Genomic DNA, 8,520 nt, shown 5'->3' on the forward strand with positions numbered 1-8,520 from the left:
TGCAAATGTCAAGTCTCTGAATTTCCCTGAGGGGATAAATTAATTAATTAATTAATTAATTTTCTCTCTCTCTCTCTCTCTCTCTCTCTCTCTCTCTCTCTCTCTCTCTCTCTCTCTCTCTCTCTCTCCCTCTCTCTCTCTCTCTCTCTCTCTCTCTCTCTCTCTCTCTCTCTCTCTCTATCTCTCTCTATCTCTCTCTATCTCTCTCTCTCTCTATCTCTTCCTCAAACGAACCCTCTCTTCTTTCTCGTTCTAGCGCCATTGTTGCAAGAGTTACCATTCATCACTTATCCTATTATACCTAGTCATTATTACAACGTACATTAAGAACGGATATAAACTCTTCTAGAATAAGTGTTTGCTTCCATTTTCTTTGATGTGGGGGTGGGGGGGGGGGGGGGGGGGGGGGGGGGGGGGGGGGAGGTGGAGGTAGAGAGTGGACGTTTTCCGTCTGGCCACACACATGCCACTGTCAGATTTTGATTGAATACAATACTGATACATTTCACGGACATTATTATTTGTTATTGTTCCAGTTTGAATACGCACAATTGGGACAACTTATAGACCCGGGATCTATAAATTATGTTCACTGCTCTGTTGGCCGGCCTTTTCACATGCGAATATTTATGTGCAAACGCCACCATTTTCGACCTTCGGCGCCCTTTTAATATAGAAGCCTCAAATGTTCATGCCATTCTTCAATGCCCCTGAAGTTCCTCCCGTCTATCTGCGTTTTACTGAAATGCTTCGCTTTCTGCATCATTACACTGTCTGCAGTACATGCAAGCTTATTTGTTGACATGCATATATAGGTGGCGATCACAATGCCGGGAGAAATCACAGTCACAACTCCTCACTAATTGAAAAGTGGTACACTGCCTGCTAATTTCGGTACAACGGTACATCTTGACTCTACATTTTTGGTCCTATCAATATCTAAATTTCGCGGAGCAGTAGCATTGTTCCAAGCGTTGTATTTCTTGCAAAATGACAATAAAACTAAACAGCAAAATGGAGACTGGTGTGCAACACAGTCACCGCAAGAGGGTGGACTTACGGCAAGGAGAATTGACTTTGCAAACTCGATATCCCAGCATAAATATCCTAGGGTGGCTAACCGACCGGAGATACACACTTACCAGAGCGGGAGGTGGCACAGGTTCTGGGCAGTGCCCCACGTCGGGCCAAATCAGAACTTTCTCTGATGTCTACGTGCTACTTAGAAGGTGACCAAGAGCTGGCGGAATTCGCTACGATTTTTGTACAGGGACATCGGAGATTCTTGTCCTTTTACCCGCTTCAACGTATCATAGTCAAACCGCGCCATGTACCCATTCCAATCCGCGCGTGGTAGCTGAGGGCCCAAGTAAGAGATGGGGCGCAATTTATTTTTTGGGAGCATACAATTTGACAAACGCGTCATAGCTACCCAACAGGACAACGTTACCACTAAAACATGCAATCGGGAGTTCACTAAAACATAGAAACATAGAAAATAGGTGCAGGAGTAGGCCATTCGGCCCTTCGAGCCTGCACCGCCATTCAATATGATCATGGCTGATCATCCAACTCAGTATCCTGTACCTGCCTTCTCTCCATACCCCCTGATCCCTTTAGCCACAAGGGCCACATCTAACTCCCTCTTAAATATAGCCAATGAACTAGCCTCAACTACCTTCTGTGGCAGAGAATTCCACAGATTCACCACTCTCTGTGTGAAAAATGTTTTCCTCATCTCGGTCCTAAAAGATTTCCCCCTTATCCTTAAACTGTGACCCCTTCTTCTGGACTTCCCCAACGTCGGGAACAATCTTCCTGCATCTAGCCTGTCCAACCCCTTAAGAATTTTGTAAGTTTCTATAAGATCCCCCCTCAATCTTCTAAATTCTAGCGAGTACAAACCGAGTCTGTCCAGTCTTTCTTCATATGAAAGTCCTGACATCGCAGGAATCAGTCTGGTGAACCTTCTCTGTACTCCCTCTCTGGCAAGAATGTCCTTCCTCAGATTAGGAGACCAAAACTGTACGCAATACTCCAGGTGTGATCTCACCAAGACCCTGTACAACTGTACAACCTCCCTGCTCCTATACTCAAATCATTTGGTATGAATGCTAACATACCATTCGCCTTCTTCACTGCCTGCTGCACCTGCATGCCTACTTTTAATGACTGGTGTACCATGACACCCAGGTCTCGTTGCATCTCCCCCTTTCCTAATCGGCCACCATTCAGATAATAGTCTACTTTCCTGTTTTTGCCACCAAAGTGGATAACCTCACATTTATCCACATTATACTGCATCTGCCATGCATTTTCCCACTCGCCCAGCCTATCCAAGTCACCTTGCAGCCTCCTAGCATCCTCCACACAGCTAACACTGCCCCCCAGCTTCGTGTCATCCGCAAATTTGGAGATGTTGCATTCAATTCCCTCGTCCAAATCATTATTATATATCGTAAATAGCTGGGGTCCCAGCACTGAGCCTTGCGGTACCCCACTAGTCACTGCCTGTCATTGTGAAAAGGACCCGTTTACTCCTACACTTTGCTTCCTGTCTGCCAGCCAGTTCTCTATCCACATCAATACTGAACCCCCAATACCGTGTGCTTTAAGTTTGTATACTAATCTCTTATGTGGGACTTTGTCGAAAGCCTTCTGAAAGTCCAGATATAACACATCCACTGGTTCTCCCTTATCCACTCTACTAGTTACATCCTCGAAAAATTCTATAAGTTTCGTCAGACATGATTTACCTTTCATAAATCCATGCTGACTTTGTCCAATGATTTCACCACTTTCCAAATGTGCTGCTATCCCATCTTTAATAACTGATTCTAGCAGTTTCCCCACTACCGACGTTAGACTAACTGGTCTGTAATTCCCCGTTTTCTCTCTCCCTCCCTTTTTAAAAAGTGGGGTTACATTAGCTACCCTCCAATCCTCAGGAACTACTCCAGAATCTAAAGAGTTTTGAAAAATTATCACTAATGCACCCACTATTTCTGGGGCTACTTCCTTAAGTAAAAGCAACCTCTGCTCCGATAAATGTGAGCGTAAAATGTGAAAATAAAATGTGCGTGTATGCTTCAATGTACCATATATTTGCACAATAAAATATCGAAACAGTGACAGATTCAGCAGAGATATAGTGCATTCGTGCCATCGCCCTTTTGCACTGTTCCCATCCGGTAGTCGTCTCTGACAGCGATTCAAGAGTTCGTCTAAATATCTTATAAATATCATGAAAGGGTCCATTGCTATCAGACACTATATTTTAAGCACCCCCTAGATATAAAGACAACATCCACAGGTCCCTCTAACTCTTGCCCCATTCCTGAAACTGTGCTTGCAGGTTTTAGATACCCCTGCTCGGGGAGCGTTTCGTTCCGTCTCCGCTGGCTAGGTCCCTAACAACATAGATTACTTATATCACGTTACCCCCATCTACCCCTTCAATCGTCCTGCGCTGCAACGAAAATAAACCCACTCCATCCGTTAATTCAGGTAACTAATCGCCCCATTCGACCTTCTCTGCGCCATATCAAGTGCAATCACCTGATTGCTATGAGGTGGCGGCCAATATTGTACACGGTGTTCCAGTTGTGTCCTCGCCCATTTTTAATATACTTAATGTTTAATACCACGACCTCCATGCTCTTATGTTCAATGCCCTGGTAAATTAAAATACATTTCCCGTATGCCTTCTTCACCGCCTTCTTGCTCTGTGCTGCCACCTTCAGGGCTATGTAGACGTATATTCAGGATCGTCCGTCGCTTAAAACTCAAGACCCTCTTATTCATTTTCTCTCTCCTACTCGTATTCCCCAAAGTTAAAGTCATCACCTCGCGGGATTACATGTCAGGCCATTGAGATGAGGGCGATTGCCCTTCTAATTTGCAGTGTAACGATAATATATGTTAAAAACCATCATTATGAATCAGTAAAGGCACAAAATGCTGGAGTAGCTCAGCGGGCCAGGCAGCATCTCTGAAGAGAATGAATTAGTGATATTTCGGATTGAGACCCTTCTTCAGACTGATATCAGAGGAGTGGGAGGTACATAGATAAGGAAGTGTCTAGATAATGCAGTGTAAGGTGTGAAAACGGGACAAATGGAATGGAGTTCAAAGAACATGTAGAACAGATCATTGTTAGTTAGGAGAAGTTAACAACGAAGCAAACAGAGATAAAAGGTAGTCGGAGACAATAAGGCTGGTCCGAGAACTGGGAACTAGACGACCGTTTTTCCGAGCCACAATGTAGCTGTATTTTACAAAAATGATCCCAGGAATGAGTATTGCGCCTGTACACACTGGAGTTTAGAAGATTGAGGGGAGACATCATTGAAACATACAGAATAGTGAAAGACTTGTATGGAGAGGATATGGAGAGGACGTTTCCACTCGTGGGAGAGTCCAGGACTGGTCTTCATAGCTTCAGATTTAAAGGACGTTCTTTTAGGAAGGAAACTTGGAGAAATTTATTTAGTCAGAGGATGGTGAGTCTGTGGAATTATTTGCCACAGAAGGCTGTGGAGGCCACGTGAGTATATATATTTAAAGCAGAGATAGATAGATTTTTGATTAATACAGGTGTCAGATGTTATGGGGAGAACGTATGAGGATGGGGTGATAGATCAGCCATGATTGAATAGCGGAGTAGACATGATGGGCTGAATGGCCTAATTCTACTCCTTTCACATGACATTATGACCCTATGTATTGGGTACAGCGTTCCAGGTACAATATATATTTAGCTGAATCAAAAAGATCTCCCCTCTATTACGCTGCCGATTTCAATTAATTCCTTATCCTCGAAAGTTGCACAGTTTGTTTTCTGTTTGCAATCCTATAGTTAATTAATAACTTCACGAAGCAGATCTGAACAACATCTTGAATCAAACTCCAATACATTGCTTTTGTACAATTCCGCTGAATCTTAAAGATGCAGCTACATAAGAACTGCGGCTACAAGGACAATTCCGAATTGAGGTATTGCTCAGTGAATAACTCATCTACTGGCTTTCGAAAGTTTTACACCACTGATAACGTAAAACTCGGGAGTGCAATGGAATGCACATACCCACTGATCTATTAAAGACTCTCAGAAAGTTTGATCCAGTACAAAACTTGAATTGCACGCAATGCACATCCATAAGCATTCTCTGTGTTCTATAACCCCATTCTTTTTCTCCGCGTTAAAACATGTTCAGTTCACAAGATTACGCAATGCTTCCTAATTTGTGGTGCTGTAATCATTCAGGCAGGTGGGAACAGTTGAATAAATTACACAAGATAGGATTTAATAGATTTTATTTAAATGTTCTATACAAAAAGGGTGGTGGGTGTATGGAAGGAGCTGCTGCAGGAGGAAATCGAGGCAGGTACAATCGCGACGTTTAAGAATCATTTGGACAGGTACATGGATAGGACATATTTAGATGGATATGGGCCAAACGCAGGCAGATGGGGCTAGTGTAGATGGGACGTTGTTCAACGCAAGCAAGTTGTGCTGAAGGATCTGTTTCCACGCTGTATGATTCAATGCAGCGAACTGGTACCACGTAGATGATAGGAGGGCATTGGGGGTAACAAAACATGAGTTATTTGTCACTAAACATTCACCATCCAACATGTTGGTTAAACCGATAGTCCAGTTGAGTTTCTGTTAATTGCTGACCCCCAGATTGTTAATATTCTGGTGCTCAGCAATGGAAATTCTGAGGAATACCAATTGTACCTTGTAAGAAACTCTCTTGGTTGAGTTCAGCTTCGCCTGGCAGTCATTGCTTGCCACTGGTCAGGATTTCCTAAATGTTGCCTCGGACCTCTTGTAATTGGGCATGAATTCGTCCATTTTCTGATAAATTGTGAATGTAATTGAATGTAGTGCGACCTTCAACCTACTTTCTCCATCTCTGATTTTACAATGGAAAGAATGTTCGCCAAGCAGCGAAAGATGGTCGTGCCATGGAGAACTGCCTAGATGAGCTCCTGCGATGATGTTCTGACACGATGGTTAACATACAACAACTGTACATCACGTTTCCTTATGTGGGGTTTGCTTAGTACCATTTGAGTGTCATTCCCTTCAAGTCCATTGAGTTCAATGTTGCTAGAGTTCCTCGAAGCCATGTACTCAGTCAAATGAAGGCGCAATGTCAAATGCGAGTTCTTCTGGCGTTGAGCGCTTTATTTCATCTTGGATCAATGCTGATGAACTAGGAATATTGAAAAAACCTAAACTGTGCACCAATGAGCAAGTTACTGGTGAGGTGGTGCCATTTGATAGCTCCGTGTATGGTATATTCGATCATGTTATCGATTATGAGTGGATTGATTGCAGTGGCAATTTGCCGCATTGGGGTTGCATTGTTTTCTGTGAGCAGTGCATATTTTTACAATGTTTAATTTACGAGATGGATGCCAAAGTTAAAACAATACACGCAATGCATATGGGTAGATAGGACCTTTGATGGTGCAAGAGACAATCTTAAAAGGCTGCCGATAATTTTGTGGTGAGGTTGCAAACTGTCGTAATAAGGTGATAGAATGTCGGTGTGAACCATGGTGTCCAGATTCCTTTTGACTGATGAAAGAAATGTGGAGCGGAATATGTTGACATCTTGAAGCTGGTAGATATCATGTCAGGTGGCAAGTTGATTGTAAATCTAATGGGGAGAAGGGTCATTTTTTCCCTTGATATGGGCGTGAAGAGAAGTGGTGAGATGGGAATTTCTGAACATTTAAATTACATGGTTCGATGGACTATCATCTCCGGTGGAGGGAAAGCCATGGTTAACTAAGAAGGAAGTGATTGGAAAACAACATTGTGAAGTGTGTTGACAACCGAATAGAAACTAAGGCGACAGAAATTGTGATAATTGAATGGAGTCCTGACAATAAGCTTGATGAATAACATCTCGTTATCATACGAGTAATATTGCAGCCCTCGCCACTCAGCATTGAATTTTAAAAAACGGCATGTAGTCCTTACAGGCAGTATTGGAGCTCGGTAGCTTTGATGTGACATGATAAACACATAATCAATATTATTCTGCACAGGTGGTTCCTATCCTGCTGAACGTTTCACGCAAACTCTTTCATTTCAGGTTACCAACATTTATAGAGTTTGTTTTCATAATTTCAGCACTGTTACTTTCCTTAATTCCCTGCCCCTCCACCCGTCTTTGTCTCCATTTAAATGCATCTCCCCCAGACAGATCATCTAGATTTAACAAGTTTCCTCCGTCCTTCACCGGTATTCGGACCATCGTCTCATTTAATCTGATTTCCCACGGGTATTTCATTTCCTCTCGCCATCTCGCCCACATCTCTATGGCATCAAACAAGTTTATTTTCAAACTTTACTTAGTTCTCGTTGTAATCAAGTATTGCCTTTCCGCGACTGGGACACGTGACATTAAACTAAGCTAAACTAAACTAAACTGAATTCTAATGAAATGTTACCGACCTGAAGCTTAATAAATTTTTCTCTCTCCGCATTTGCTTTCAAGCTGCTGAACATTCCCTCAATGGTGGAAAATGTATAAAATGTAAAAATATGTTGTGGAAATGTAGAATGACGCTATAATCTAAATACCTTAACATATTCGACAAGGGTTTGTGACAAAACCTATTGTTACTTCTCAAATCATATACTTACAATTTGTGACCCCATTATATTTATCTTAATTTATCTGCTCGTATAATTGGACAGAGAGATGTTCCATTAAAGCTCGCTTCTCTGTATTTTTCTGATTTAGCATTATGGTGGGGCGCAATACGACAATTTGTATTTTCAGTCTGAACATCAATTATTTGGTGGGTTTAGAGGGACCGTGTGGTCCCATGTGCGTCACAACAGTCAATGACCTAGATACAACAAAGGATGCATGCAGAAAATATTAAGATTTTGTGTTATCTACATGGGCCCACTGGGTGCCGCCATCAGCGATGGCAGCCTCGCCGACGGTCTGTCTGTCGCTTCGTCTCTTTTGTTACTTTAAGTGTGTTATAAAAGTTTGTGTTCATGTTCTCTGTATGTTGGGGGGGGGGGGGGGGATTGAACCTTTTTTTCGCCTTCCATCACAGTGAGGAAGGTGGAGGAGTCACTGTGGTGGATATGTATGTTAAAATGTATTTTGTGTGCTTTGTTGCTTTGTATAGGTATGACTGTATGGCAAGTCAAATTCCTCGTATGTTGCAAAACACACTTGGTTAATAAAGTATGATTATGACTATGATTATGATGATTTTTCTTGTTGCCTGCTCTTGAAAATCATTAGGCGGCTATTAAATAATCCTATCTGAAAAATAAATGCTGAATGAAATGTGCTGATGCATCTTTTATGTTATGTGTGTACTTTAGTGCACTGTTCTTTTACTCTTTGCACAAGGAATACGACAAGACCTACAGTGCATTCAGAAAGTATTCAGACCTCTTCACCTTTTCCACATTTTGTTAAGTTACAGCCATATTCTAAAATGAATTAAATTCATTTTCATCATCAATCT

This window comes from Amblyraja radiata, chromosome 11 (genome assembly GCF_010909765.2).
Source record: "Amblyraja radiata isolate CabotCenter1 chromosome 11, sAmbRad1.1.pri, whole genome shotgun sequence".
Classification (NCBI taxonomy): Eukaryota; Metazoa; Chordata; class Chondrichthyes; order Rajiformes; family Rajidae; genus Amblyraja; species Amblyraja radiata.